This window comes from Hemicordylus capensis, chromosome 6, assembly GCF_027244095.1.
Source record: "Hemicordylus capensis ecotype Gifberg chromosome 6, rHemCap1.1.pri, whole genome shotgun sequence".
In the NCBI taxonomy this organism is placed as follows: Eukaryota; Metazoa; Chordata; class Lepidosauria; order Squamata; family Cordylidae; genus Hemicordylus; species Hemicordylus capensis.
Window position 1 is genome coordinate 129,791,571 of NC_069662.1, and position 13,320 is coordinate 129,804,890.

Here is a 13,320-nt window from a genome sequence, read left to right on the forward strand (position 1 = left end):
ATTTAAACTAAGGATGTCTTTATGCAGCATTTTAGGTAGATACTTGAAACGCACTTTTCAAAGACCTCAGAAAACTTCAACAGAAAAATCAATTAAGAGCTCAGTCAAGAGGTTTCATTCAGACCTTGAGGGCACAAATAAGTTGGGTTGATGGCCAAGGTGAAATTGTTTTAAAATTGCATTTTTAATTTATTTCCTCTCTTTCTTTTCTACCAAGAGGCATTCAAGGTAAATTGTATTTTATGAATAGTTCCATATATCCTGTCCTGAGAGGGGAATAAAAGGCAAACATGATTGGGTAAAGCTTGTTAGAGTTTTTCTTAGCTCAAGAGAGTTAATGTATTTTAACAGAGGAGAATTCATGGAAACTAGATTCTGGATTCATGATCACTTGAAGACTTTCCCCATAGCCTTCCTCAGCAATGGTTCCCAACATGGCTTGGTGTGCATGTGCAAGACACTGGATGGTGTGTATCTGTCTAAATCGTATGCAGTCTTAAGGGGAAGAGTTTACCCCCCCCCCAAAAAAAATCTCTCTAAAAGCAAATTATCTATTTTCTCTCTTAATAATCAATTTCTTATTCAGAATTCTAAAAGCATTTTAGGTGGCATCCAGACCTCCAACAGAGTGTGGCCATTGAGTGTGGGCAAGAGAACTACATTCATGCAAAAAAAAAAAAAATCCTTTCACTTGCTCAAGGAGTTTATTTCTCATTCCACTTGTGCAAGGAATTACTATCAATGGCAAACTGCTCTGCCAAAGGTCTGGATGCCATCCACTGTGCTTAGATTGTGTATTTACCATATTCAATTTTGATATATCATCATTTAAAAATATATATACTAATTTTCTCCCATTCCTGATCTTTATGGTCTTTATAAACTGCTTCGGAAAGGGACTTGTTGATTTTATACAAAGTGCTTTATGAAATGTACCTTCGGCATTATACAGTACTAGTATGTTTCAATTCAAGGTGCTGGTTCTCACCTACAAAACCCTTATGGGCTTAGCACCTGTATATCTCTGGGATCGCCTCTCTTGGCTAGTTGTATCCCATCCTGTGAGGTCTTCTCAGCTGGCCCTCCTTAGTGTCCCGGGCCCTGGTGTAGTGCATGGTGCCTGGGCCCGTAGGAGGGCCTTCTCTGTGGCCACCCCTATTCTTTGGAACACTCCCCCACCCCCACCGATTTGTTCAGACTCCTCTCTGGCTGCTTTTAGGGTCCTTCTTAAGACATGCTTGTTTCGCCAGGCGTTTGCCCTTTAATAATTTTTTAAAAATTGATTGTTGGTATTTTTGTTATTTGCCGCCTAGAGTCTTTGGAGGAGGCAGTATATAAGAAGTCTCAATAAAATAAATAAATAAAAACATTAGGAAGAAAATGCATTGCTTGATCCAGCAATTGGAAAACAACATTTTCTTAGGCAGGAACAACCCCATCCCCAACACTGAAAAATGTACCTGTAATACCTTACTTTGGTGACACCTTGAAACATAAGTCTTAATGCCTATTTTTGTGCGAATATATAATGCAGATTTCTTGTGTTGTACTGTTGTGTTAAGATTTGAAGAAATAAGGCATAACTGTTTCAGCAGTAGCCATATAGTTATTACAAAACTGAACTTTTATCACCTTTTAATCAAATGTTTTAGTTACTGCAGTCATCCTTCACTAACCGTAGATTTGTCTAATGCAGTTTTAATTATATGCGAATTGATTTTTTTAGGTGGTCTTCCCTACTGCGACTTGAATATGCGTGAGTTATTGCACAGTTTGGATCACAAGAAGCAGGGAAGAAGCAGAGATGGAGGAGAGAGGGAGAGAAGCAGAAGTAAGAGGGGAGCAGAGCAAATTTAAGTGATTTTGGTGGTTCCAAATGAGGAGGCAATGGTAAACCTCTCCTGTATTCTACCAAATAAAACCACAGGGCTCTGTGGGTGCCAGGAATTGAAATCAACTTGACGGCACACTTCGCCTTTTAAATTGCCATCCAGAGATGTACATTTGGGCGGGGTATAAATTTGATAGATAGATATACATACATACATACATACATACATACATGTTTCCTGCGGTTTAATTTGCTGATAATTCTTGGTGATTTTTTTAGTGCCTTCAACTTCCTGTTATTTTTGAGGTGCATTCATGACCATGGTTCCCCAATCACCTGATTCCCATAAACTTCTTAGTCTTGCCAACTGTGGGGTTTTGCGAGAACGGAAACCTCACGGTTGGCAAGCAACAACTGTACTAGGTTTCTTCATATGTTCTATTTTAAATATTTATATCCTGTCTCAGCCTTTGCACAACACAGCTTTCAGCAATACTTAAGAGCAGGAGCAACGCTACCAATTAAAGCAACGCAAAACATCCTGAATCAGCGGCAGCAATAATTGGATCAATTTGCTCCCAAACAGCCTCTGGGAAAGGCTCTTGCATTCTTCCCTAGAAACCCTCAGGTGTGCTCTGTTGGACCTACAGCAGGAGACCTTTCCATAATTCCACAGCCACCATAGTCTTGATCTCTCACAAAGATGTAGCGAGCTTGGTGTAGATCAACTGGTGGTAGGGCATCTATGGGGTTTTTAGAGCTTAGTCGTACTTCATTTCTAGCACAAGATGGAAGGAATGTGGATTTTATCATCTGCCACTTTCTTGGTCTTGGAAAAGCAGTAGGGAATATGCATATGTTTGGTATGAGAAGCCTCTCCTGCTAGTAGGAGAAGGAGTACACATAAATCAACCAGCAGTTGGCACAGGTTCCCTGCTAGGTTACAGAAAAGATAACTGTGTTCTTTCAACTCTGGCAAGCTGTATGTGGTTAATATACTTCTGTACAGCCCTATAGGGTGCTTATAATATTGAATACTCTGTTGATACATTGCGTCCAGGTCCTGAATTGGGGGGAAATTTCCTTGCAGGAAAGGGCAGAGTTGTCAATATGTAAAGGTCATGTTAGTGGAAATGAACTGTAGCTGAACTCGTTAGCAATATGTATGACTAAACACTAGAACGCTCCCTGTTCATGACCGCCTTGAACTCCGAATGCTGTCTCTTCAATCCTTAATATAAATGGAAAGGAAATTATTTTGGGCCGCATCTGGACTAAGTTGCATTGAAATTAACAGAGCTCAGGTAAGTCACAACTACTGTAAATTGTTTCATTGGGTTGAATGGTTCCTAGACATTGCCAGCTAGTCTGGATATTTCCCAGGTAATCATGTTGCATTTGCAGCCTGTGTGTTTTGCCATTAATGTTTGGTTCTTTTTTTTTTACAGCAAACTATATTCTGAATTTGCTGGCTCCAAATATGGCAATATACCACAGTGGCAGGCAAAGGAGAAAGTGGTTAAAATAGCACTAGCATGTAAACAAGGAAATAATTTGATGCCACCACTTTTCCAAAGCTTTAATCTCTATATTTCTGCAAATAAATACATTTCAGTGGGGCTGGACACTAATTTTAAATGCATGGGAATGGTGCTTTGACTTAGTAGCAGAGCATCTGCTTTGCATGCAGAAGGTCCCAGGTTCAATCCCCGGGACATCTTGATGAAGCTCCTGCCTGAAACCTTGGAGAACTACTGCCCATCCGTGCAGACAACATGGAGCTAAATGGACCAATGGTCTGACTATATAAACAGTGGTGTAGTGCTGCAGGGAAACTGTCCCAGTACTTTTTCCCCTCCAGAGTCTCAGCAGGGATGCAAAGCCCCTTGGCTTATATTACCATTCTTCTTGTCTTAGGAACATAGGAAGCTGCCTTATACTGAGCCAGATCATTTGTCCATTTAGCTCAGTATACAACTGGCAGCAGCTCTCCATGGTTCCAGGTCTTTCCCAGCCCTAACTGGAAATGCTGCAAGCGATGGAATCTGGGACTGTCAGCATAAAGTCCTACAATTGACATGTCAGGGCATCTGAAAATGAATGATTTGGATTAGGGATGTGCACAAAACTGGAAAACCCGGTTCGGCTCAAATCAAACTGGACTTGAGCTGAACTGGGTCTGGTTTGGTTTTGTGCACAGTCGAGCCAGACCCAGTTCAGTTTGAATCTGAACTGGTTTGGGCCTGGGGGTGCTAAATTTGTTTAAAAATATGATAGACTTACTGCCGCTAAGGGCTTTGGTGGACTTGGGTGAGGTCTCTGGCAGCTCCCCCTCTCCCCACCGGCCTCCCCCTGAGTCTCCCCAGGCCAGTTTGGCCCATTTTGAGACCGTTTCAGCCCTCTGTGCATGCATAGTGGCTCTTTGGGGGGCCACCATGCATACACACTGGCCATTATGCCCACTACCCAAGTCACACACAATGGCCATTGGCCAGTGCCATTGGTTGCCCCTAAAATGACCACAGCACTTTCACAGTGGGCCGAACCAGCCCGGGGAAACTTGGAGGGAGGCCAGTGGGGGAAGGAAGAGCTGCCAGACACCTCCCCATGCAGCTGCCGCAGCACCCCCCAAAGACATTAAAGCCCTCGGCAGCAGTAAGTCTACCAGATTTTTATACAAACGTACTGACCCCACGACCCCCTCAAGCCAGGCCTGAACCAGCCAGTTCAGCTGAATGTCAAGCCTTCAAGCCGAGCTAGTTCGAGGTTGAGCCAGCTCAACCTCAAACTGGCTCACACACCCCTAACTGGGAATGGCCACTGAAACGCACATGGCCATAGAATGCATTGAATTTCTGAATGGCCAACAGGCATTTGGAAATCCCATGTATTCCTATGGCCATTTGGAAAGAACCAGAACATTTGAGTGGGCATTCCCAGTCATGCATTTTAGTACATTCCCTAGAGTCTCTATGATCTTGACTTCTTGTAATAGACACCCCACCCCAACACACCCACCTCAAATTATTACATCTACTTAAGTGAGGAATTTGGCTGTCGTGGTACATGTGGCTATGAGGCCTGTAACAGAGAGTGCCTGCACTTCTGAATGTGTGACTACATCACTGGATATAAAGTTACTTCCTATGCCCTATGGGGAGTGTGGCTTGCTATATTTGAATGCACTGGAGATAATGAGGCCTTGCCATAATGCTTGTAAATACAAGATGGGATATGTTAATTGTAACACAATGGAAGTTGAAAATATTGGAGGTGATGAGAAGCAGGCCTGAAGATGGTGGACAGAAAATGAAAACTACACATTTCAAGCAGGCTACAGGCAATACTATAGGAGGAGAACTGGAAGGGGTGGAGTTTATTTAGCTGGGAAAGTGGGGCTGGGATTGGGAGGCCAGTCAATTAATATCCAGCAACCTCAGCAAACCACATTAAAGGCAAGAGATGCCAGGGATTCAGCCTGGGATCTTCTGCATGCAAAGCAGATGCTACCACTGAGCTGTGGCCGCATTCCCTGGGGACAAATTGTCAAATCCCTGGGGCTTCAAGTCAGGATCCAGAGCCCTCTTAAGACAATTCAATGTCACTGCTCAAGTTCCATGGTTCATCAAAGCCCAATCCTGAAATCGTATTGCTGGTGCAGCAGCTGAGAGGTTTGGGCTGTTATGCATATCAGTTGCCCATTGTTACTTTCCCAGATGCCTGCAATATTTTTTTTTTTTAACCAAAGATACTTTTACACTCTCAAGCAAGATAAATTGGTTTGAGAATGGCAGTGCTGTCTGTTAGCTGTCATATAAAACTCTACAGAAACTGCAGTCTAAACACAAACACCGTCTCTCGCTGGACTTGGACCCAGATGTGTGAGTTGGTATTTTATTACACCTCCCTTGGTTTACCTGGCTCTTGTAGCTGCTATTCTCTGCCACCTGTCAATATAACTGGATAAAGGGATTTAGTAAGTGTGATTGTCAGCTCGTGTAGTGTGTTATATTTCTTCCCCACCTTTTTAGTTTCTGGTGCTTTTCTTTAAAAAAAAGAAAAGAAAAAGAATACACACAGCAGGTGAAAAATACCTGTCTCTTAGTATTGATTCTAGAATTACTATGTGTATTTCCTGAAGGTTCTGAAAATTTAAAGACTGTAAAACAAACTATGCCTTCAGTCACACATGCACACTCTAACTCAAGTTGTTTGGGCCACATGGAAGTGTGCAATGAAGGGATGAATTGCCAATATTTTCATATCACGGACATAACCAAAACAATGTCATAAGCCTGCTTTAAGGAATGCAAAGCTAAGTAATGCTGGGATAGTCACTCCCAGCTGATAGGCAGGCTTTCTCCCCATCCTCTCTAAATCAACCTTCTAGGAAAGTAACCAATTTTCTAGTGACTTATGATCTAGGGACAGGTTATTTCTCTGTTTCTCGGGGTATTCTTCAAAAAGCATGCATTGCTAGACCAGAAATAACTGTATGACAATATTGTGGTTTAATGTACTTGGAAGCTGTGCATGAGCCCCTGTGCATTAACAGGTGCAGAGGCGCTGTTACCCCTGGACTTCCGGGCCAAAGTCCATGGCCTCCACAGCCCCGGGGCCCCCCCCAAACCCTCTTTAGTCTGTCCTGGATGGTGTGGTCACCCAGTCGAGCATGATGATGCTTAATTTGCAGGGGACAGGAGGCCTCCAAAGGCCTTTAGGTACAGGCCCCAAAATTACCTAGGTGCACCTCTGCCTAGGTAGCATTTTTCTCCCAAGTGGCTGGTTGGGGGACAGCATACCTGAGTCAAGTTGCTAAGATTAAACTAAGTCTAAGTATATATATCTGAAATAAATGTATATTCTTCCCCTGTTTATCCTGTCTCCCCCTGTTGTCTCTCCTTTGTCAAGTTCTTGGGGGCAGAGCCCTGCCCTCCATGTATTTCATAAAGGCACATTGATGGTACTTTGCTGGAACAGAAATTGGCCCCAGCGCATGGTTGAAGGGCACGCAATACAGCCACCTTCCTTAAACTAAGCAGGTCTTGGTGTGGTCAGATGGGAGACCCATGTATGCAGCCTTTGTGGGTGGACCTGTAGCTCAGTGGTAGAGCATCTGCTCTGCATGCAGAAGGTCCCAGGTTCAATCCCTGGCATCTTCAGCTAGGGTTGAGAGAGACTCCTGCCTGAAACCCTGGAAAGCTGCTGCTGGTCCCTCTGTGAGCTAGATGGACATGGCAGTTTCCTATGATATTGAATGATATTCCTATGTTGTTGATATGGAAATAAGAGGCTGGAAGGAAAGAGTTAACTTAGCAAAAGCAATTCTCCTTTCCCATCATCCTCCTCCTCGCAGCCAGAAAAGCCATTCTCGAGGGCTGAGGGACCCTTGGCAACAGTGTGGGAACCAGTGAATGTAGGATAGGGATGTGCACAAACGGCAGGGGGGAATTACCTTTTAAGTAGCAGGGAGGGTGCTCATTCCGCTGTTCCCGCCCCCACCCCCCGCTGGCGCTCTCCCCAAAATTGCTGGCAGTTGCCACTTCTCTCCACTGCCTTGGAACCAGATGGCCTGCATTTGCCACCTTTTCATAGCTCCCTTTAAACTGAAAATGTATTGCACAACTGAATTCCATGCAAATCCATTGTGCAATGCAGGGAAGCAGCAACAAGATCATAGGCCCATTCACACAATCCCCATCTGAGTAGGAGGAGCACTCAGCCAGGGTAGAAGGATCAGGCACATTCCCGAACAGAGGTCATTTAAACCCAAAGAACAAAGTAGGAGGAGGGAAGAGTGATCCTGTGGGAGGGGCAGAGGGTGGCTTTTCGTCTACCCTCGGCAAAATGCTGTGGAAAGTATCTGGGTAGGGCACACAGTAAGTTGTCCAGGTTCCCCTGGAAACCCTGGTCCCGCTCAAAGGTCTTGCTTTTCATGAAGAACCAGCCTTCTTCCCCATTTGCCTGAAAAGTAGCCATCCATTCTTCTTGAAGAGCAAGAGTTTGCTGGCAGGTGGCATGGCAAATATGGCACAAGGACAGAGCATGGATTTATGTGGGAAACAAAACAGGGCCCTGTGGAAGTGTGTGGAGGGTGAATAAGTTCCCGCTTGGAACTTGTGTGCAAGTTTCTCACGTCACACAACGTACTGCTGCCTGGAAGGAACCTGAGTCACCCTGTGGTCAGGAATATATTTAAAATACAGTAAATGTATACTTTTGGAGAACTAAAGCAGTCAGAAGGGTCTTCAAAAATAAATGAGCTATTGAATGGCATCAGGATGATTCCATGGAAACTGTGAAATCTCTGGTGCCTGTGGAAAAAGCATTTCAATTATCTAAAGTGAGATAAAACCTAAGTAATGACAATAAGTTAGAAGATATGCTTATCTATCAGTTCTATCTAATTTTCACCCTGCAGCTCCAAGCCAGCCAAGCTTTAGATAATGAGCTGGACGTTGAAGAGAATAACTCATACACTCAGAGGTGTGCAGTTCTCTATTATTGTAAGGGCCATTGAATCACACACATAATGGAGGAGTTGACACCATTGATTTTGCTGGAGGTGCTGTTATTTGAGTATACCCTAATCAAGTAGTGTAACTGATTGCAAGTTCATTCTTTCTCTGGATCATTAAAAGTGCCAATAACTGGCTAATTTTTTTTAACACTTCCTATGAATGAAGAGTTGGATTACTGGTGGTTTCTTTCCCCCTTCACACCCCAGGGATGGAAAGTCTTTGCCAGCAGTGGAATACTGATAGCTTCAAAGTGGCTTTAAAGGTAACTTTTCAAAGCTTTAAAAGGGGCTTAGACAAATTGATGGAGGGCAGTTCTATCAATGGCTGCTAGTCTTGATGGCTGCAGGCTTCCTCCAGCCTTGGAGGCAGGATGCCTCTGCATACTAGAGGTGTGCAGAACTATTCTAACCTGGTTTGGACTCGAACTGGACTGGACCCCAAAACAGGTGTGCCGGTCCGGGTTCGAGCCAAACTGGCCCCAGTTCTAATGGAAACAGTTCAGCAGTTCAAGGGGCATGCTTGTAAAGGGGAATCCAGCCTGCCTTTTAAAAAAACAAAAAACTCCTAATGGGCACCACATCATTGGAGGTGGCGGCAGAACAGCTCCTCCAACTCTCGACCGGGTCCAGCACATGCACAAAGGCTGGAAACGGGCCAAGCTGGAGCACCCGATCTGGTCCAAAGTTTGGGGGAGTCATGCTACCACCATCACTGCCTCCTCCAATGAAGTGCCCCATTAGGATTTTTTTTTTTAAGGCAGGCAGGGTCCCTCACCCTTTGCTTGTAAAGGGAAATCCTAATTGAATTCTCCTTTTACAAACATGCCCCTTGAGCCAAATCGAACCAGTTTGACCCATTTCTGAACTGGTTCCACCCCTTGCAACAAACCAGGGGCCAGTCAACTCAAACCAGCTTGCAGTCCGGTGGTCCAGTTCAAATCCAACTCAAATTTGAACCGAACCATCGGAATCAGTTTAATGCACATCCCTACTGCATACCAGTTGCAGAGGAGCACAGCAACAGAGAGGGCCAAGGGTGGTTCGAGGGAGACATGGGAGGACAAATGCAACTACAGACTAGTGGCTTGGCCCCCTTTTTCTGTTTCAGAAATTTAATAAATGGGACACAGCTCAGCTCACCCACCCATAAATGCACTTTGCTCCTGCTGTACCCCCCTTCCCCTGCCTGGTGCCACCAGTGGAGGGGGGCATGCCTTCATCTCTTGCCTGTGGACTCCCCAGAGAGATCTGCTGGGCCACTATGTGAAACAGGATGGTGGACTAGATAGGCCTTGAGTCTGATCCAGCAGGGCTGTCCTTATGACTGCTCTGCCTAATTTGTGTTCTCCACAAAAGAAACCAGAGGCCTGTTCAGGCCTCAATAGAGACTTCCATACTGCCTTCATAGTGTGAGGTGGTACTAATACCAAGAGATGTGTATGCAAAAAGAATTCATTTCAGACTCTATAGTTTGCCTGTGGGGCTGTGTGCTTCATTTTGGGCACATTCAATCTCTGCACTGTTTGTTTTAGGACCCACTCAGAAGGCCCCGATTCATTTTCATCTTTTTAAAAATATGACAATAAATCCTTACTTTAACTTGTTCTTTGCTATTGCTTGTGTTGGCAGTAGCTGCCACCTTAAATATTCAAACCTCTTCCCTTGGGTGCATACCTCCCCCACACCGGGGTGCAGAACATTTTGTTATGGGGCGGCTAACAAAGTTGTTGATCATCATCATCATCATCATCCAGGAGCAGTGTGAATAAAAAGAAATGGGCTCTTTCACTGCTAAGTATGTGTTTAATTTTTTAAAACTGAAAACTGAAATGGGGTTCTGAAAACGAGCCCCATTCTGATCCATTCATGCACTGTTACTTTCATTTAAGAGTGAATGCAGCCCAGATTGAATGGGCCCCCTTTGATTCAGTGTCTATTTGTTCTCAGAATAAATACACACCTTACTATTACCTGAGTAGGGAATAATACCAGAAGGCACACTGGTATTTAATAGCAGCATTGCCATTATTAAAGAGCTTCACTCGGTGCCACTTGAGAAACTTCTTTGTATAGCTCCTTTAAGTAAAATAGCAAGACATTGCGGCATCTCTTTTTGCCTTGCTCTTAATATAAAAAATCATCAATTAAAGCTTCACAGCAGAAGAACAAAAGAATTCTTGGCTTCACCCCTGAATTTTGAGTATGTGGTTATGCTCTCTTTTCATTCCATGTGAAATGTCAAAACAGTCCCTGCTCCACTGTTTAAGCTTGTTTGCCATTACCTGTGAAAAATTCTGGTAGATGCACTGTTGTGGTCAGTGCAATCATGTTTGGTAATGTTCTGTTTACCTGGTTTTAATGTCTGGGCTTCTTTTTAGAAGAATTGCATTAGAAGTGTTGGGTGGCTTGAATTCAAGCAATGGAAGAGAGATGCTTCTTTTTCAATCTCACTTTTAGCTGAGAATATACCTTCACAATTAAAATTCATGATTAACTTCAACAGAACTCTAGAGAGGAGTGAGCTATGTGTGCTATAATCACTCCCATATAAAATATGCATACCTATGAAAGCATAAAGCTGTCTTTATACATAAATACTGAGCCAAACCATGGTCCCTCTAGGCCACTGCTACCTGTTATTTATTTATTTAAAACTAGCTGTGCCAAGCGCAGAGCATCTGCACCTCTAGTTCTCCCACCCGCCCACCCCTGCCGTTTCCTTTGCCTGCCCACAAGCCACCACCACTTTCTTCCCCCACCTGCCCGCCCACTTTTCCCCCACCACCATTTTGTTTCCTGCCTTGCCTCTGCCAGCACCAGCACTTTCCTGTCCCCCTGCCAGCAGCTCACTTGCAAACTCTCATGAGAGCTGCCACACATGAGATTTGCTATGGGTACACCTTAGAGAAATATAGATAGGTGGGTGGGTGGGTAGGTAGGTAGGTAGGTAGGTAGATTTTATATCGCAGTGCTATCCAAGAGTCAGAGCAGCCCACAAGCATTCAGTTTAAAACCAGACAACAAATAACATTATCAAATAATTTAAAAACCCTAAAAGGAAAGCACAGACCCACTAGTGCCAGCAACAAAAATGTATCTATATGACATCAGACCTCAGTAAGCCATGGGAAGGCTAGTCTAAAAAGCCAATGTTCAGTTAGCTGCAGGAAGGTAAGGTGATAAAGAGGCAGACTAAAGGCCCATTGATCCATTATGTTCAACACTCATACGACGGGTGTACACAGGCAGAGATCTGTACCCAGGTATAGTCATTCATGTTATGTTGAACACCACTACAGAAGTACACTTCGTAGCTGTACCATGCATTTGAAGGGCCTGTAGCCAGGTTCACTTTTAAAATGAACACAGGTACAGTCATTCACACAAACTCATGTATGAGTGTACAGACAGCTGAACTGGGCTGAAATCCCATGGGAGAGGAAGTTCCAAAAAGATGCAGCCACCATGGAGAATGCGCTTCCACACGTGGCTGTCATGCCACTCTTTCTTAGAAGCAGTTTCCATTGAAATTAGAAGCGCTCTGACACACTTCCATGTAAAATGTGTCAGATATCATCTTGACACATTCCTCGCCCATCCGTTAGAGATGCGCAGGAAAGGTTTAGCCACTCCAAAGGCCTAAGTATATTAATCTTCTTTCTGCATTTGCCCCTCTGCATTTGCCTAAATTCCCTCCAAATGCTCCTTAGGCTGCTGGTGGTGATGTGCTACTTCTGATTGCTGTGCCTGGAATATGCTCCTTGGCAAATGATTTCAAAAACTATGCATGTCATTTCTCTCGAAATAGGCCCCTTTAGACAATAACTGCTATGGCTTTTTATGTGAATATGTAAATAGGTTAAAAAGAGGATGCCTCCACTATCATAGAGAATATTATTCCAGTGTTACACTTAAGAGCCTTTCAGAACAATTTGCTAACACTTTGTGCTCCTACCAGAAGTGCCAAAAATTGCTCTGTTCATGCAATTTTTCAAACATTTCACCTGAGCAAACGTAAGAAAAACATGTCTGCCAATGGGACAATCATTTAAACTGTTCTAAGAACTAAGAGGCTTTTTCCTCTCTTTTGGTGAGAGAAAAGTACATGCTGTATGCTATTGCATTACATGTGAAAATGGCTAACAATTATATCATTTCATTGATGTGATAGCATGCTAATTGATTGTAGCTGCTTCGCCATGCCTTTTAAACTATTGTATATTTTAGGAAGCAACTGCTGGCTATTAACATTTTATTGAAAGATTCATACCTATTGTATGTACATTTCCCAAAGAGCTGCCATTTTATAGTTTCTTTCTGTGCCTTTCTAAATATAAAAGAATTGTGGTTACATACCGCAAAAGTGGTCTGTTACACAGTCACAGAAATATTTGAAGTGTACATATAATACCATAGATATGTTATTTCAGCACTCAAATTATGTGGGCTTCCTTCATACCTGGTATGTATCAGTGAAACATTTTCTTTAAAAGGTTTTCTTTGGTATTGATGTTCAGCAATAACGAAGTTGTATTGCATGGGGTAAGGAGCCATGTCGTTGTTCAGCAGTGGAACAATCTGGCTTGCGCAGTGGTTTTGAAACTGAGGTTGATGACCACTTGACTGGCAGCAGTTTCCTGCATGGAGCAGAAGAAGACTGGACTAGAAGACCTCCAAGCATGGGTGTCCGGATTCAGCCCATTCCTATTGAATTCAATGGAGCATACTCCCAGGGAGGGAAGTATTGGATTGCTGGATTTGCCCCACTCCCACCTGCTGGCCCCCTGGCCAGAAAAAGTCCTGTGGACTTTTAGAGCTGGAAGGCACCATGCCTCCAAGGTCACTTCTAACTCTATTTTTTTTAAAAAAAAATCTATGAAACTTAAAACCTTACCTTGTGACTGGGCTGGAAGTGATTATGATACAGTATATAAAAACAATAAATAAAGCATTTTATCCAAAGGCATCT